Source organism: Octopus sinensis, linkage group LG7 (assembly GCF_006345805.1).
Source record: "Octopus sinensis linkage group LG7, ASM634580v1, whole genome shotgun sequence".
Classification (NCBI taxonomy): Eukaryota; Metazoa; Mollusca; class Cephalopoda; order Octopoda; family Octopodidae; genus Octopus; species Octopus sinensis.
Window position 1 is genome coordinate 117,207,186 of NC_043003.1, and position 2,500 is coordinate 117,209,685.

The window sequence follows — 2,500 nt, forward strand, 5'->3', positions numbered from 1 at the left end:
TAAAACACTTTAACGTTTCGAGCCTACGCTCTTCAACAGAAAGATACACAGAGAGAGAAAAACACAGAAAGAAGGAGAGAAAAAAAATGCGTGCAGTAGCTAACGAATCAACATGGCGATCTGATTTCGGCCAGAGGTCAAAGATCAAACATGAGACGCGAGAGCGAAATAAGGGGAGATAATAGGGTTGATAAACGGGTTGAGGGACCAGCTAATAGTGCGTAGGAGGGGTCTGGATGTGTGTATGTATAGGGTTGGTGTATGTATTAGTATGTATAAGGGTGTGTGTGTGTGTGTGTGTATGAGAGAGTATTAGTGCGTAGGATTGGTCTGGACGTGCGTATGTATGGGGTTGGTGTATGTATTAGTATGTATTAGTATGTATTAGTACGTATTGGTATGTATAAGTGTGTGTGTGTGTGTATGAGAGAGTATAAGTGCGTATGCGGGGTCTGGACGTGTGTATGTATAGGGTTGGTGTATGTATTAGTATGTACTAGTATGTATTAGTACGTATTAGTATGTATTAGTTGGTGTGTGTATTAGTATGGCATCATATGATGTGATGTGTAAAGTCATGTGGTGTAGTGAGGAGAAGAGGGGGAGGGGGAGAAGAGGGAGGAGAGAAAGGGAGGAGAGGGGGAAGAGGAGAGGATGGGGGGGAGGGGGATGAAGGAGGAAAGAGGAGAGGGGGAGAGAGAAGGGGAGAGAGGGAGTGAGGGAGCAGAGGGAGGGGAAGAGGGAGGGAGAAAGAGGGAAGAAGGGAAGGGGAGTAGGGGTGAAAGGATGAAGGACTGAGGAAGTAGGGGTCGGGGGGAAAGGATAGATGAGGAGGGGGGTTAGATGAGGAGGGGGGAGAGTTGAGACCAAATGGCGTATAAGAGCGAAGAGAGAAGATTAATTCCTGTTCACGGCGCAAACGGGAATCCGGATAGCCTCTGTGTAAGGACAAACCGAACACAGATAGGTGTTGCAAGGAGTGACCGGTGGAGCGGAAATGGCGTGAGACCGGTGTGTCGTTCGCAAGGTGGATGTCACGAAGGTGTTCCGCGAACCGGTCAGCCAAGCGGCGTCCCGTTTGTCCGATGTACAAGGAATTGCAGAGAGAGCAAGAAATGCAATAGATAATATTGCTGGAGGTGCAGGTGAAGGAGTGGATGATGGGATAGGGTCGATGGTGGGTGCTAGTGAGGCGGGTGGTGTTGGAGAGGTAAGGGCAAGTGCGGCAACGTGGGCGGGAGCAGGAGGAACGAGCCGGGTTGGGAGGTAGTGTCAGGGAAGGAGCTATGGACCAAAAGGTCTCGAAGGTTGTGGGCTCGTTTGAAAGAGGGGAGGGGTCGGTTAGGGAAGAGGTGTGAAGTGGACGGGTCGGACTGGAGATGACGGAAAGCTCGAAGAATGGTGCGTTGGAGACGTAGGGTCGTGGGGTGGTAAGTGAGGGGAAAAGGGAGGCGGGAGACTACAGGGCGGGTTCGGAGAGAGAGCAGATACACACGGTCCACGGACCGTGCTCTGGCAAGGGCGGTGTGGATAGTGGTGAGGGGGTATCCACGTAGGGTAAAGTGGTGAGCCATACGTTGAGACTGAGTCTCAAGTCATGGTCGTCACTACAGAGCCTACGTAGACGGAGGAATTGGGATAGGGGATGGAAAGCTTGGTGTGTTCTGGGTGGGAGGAAGAGAAGTTGAGGTATGAGTGTGAGTCTGTGTGTTTGTAGTGATGGAGGTGGTAAGAGTGGAGTGAAGAATGCTAACCGAAATGTCGAGGAAGGAGACAGAGGTGTTGGAGATAGTGGAAGTGAAGTGGAGGGCTGTGGAAAGATTGACGAAAGAGAGGAAGGAATCTAGATGTTTCGGGGAGTGAGGTGGCACCGATATATATATATATATATATATATATATATATATATAATATATATATATATCATATATATATATATATATAATTAGAGTATGTCTATCAAACTTGAAGCAGATACATCGTTGAAAGCCTAATAAACTGCGGTACTTGTCACAAGATCGCATCTCTTATAGACGTACAGTGTTAAAAATACAGAAATGTCTCAATAGCAGACCAAAATCGTTGAGCAATGGTGGTACCATTGCTAAATGCGTATTTCTGCGTCCTTCAGCTTCGTCCGTAGCAAGTATCAACTGACATCTGAATGCTAAGATAAAATCAGCCGCTAGGAAAACAATGACTGAAAAGTGTCCGATCTTGCAATTAGCAGGCGGGCTGAATAAAAATTCTTTATGAGCAAGAGAAGCAGTATTAATTCAAAACAGAAATCTTTGTGTCGTATACAAAGCAGATCCATCGTTAAAAGTAGGATAACTGCGTTATTCGTCTCGACACAATATTTTTTATTGACGGATGATGTTAAAACATACAGAAATACGAAGCTCGCAGTCGAAATTCGTCCAGCAACGGTGGTGTCATTGCTAAATATGCATTTGTTCCTCTCTAACAAAAGATATTATTTGATAGCTTTCATTGTAAT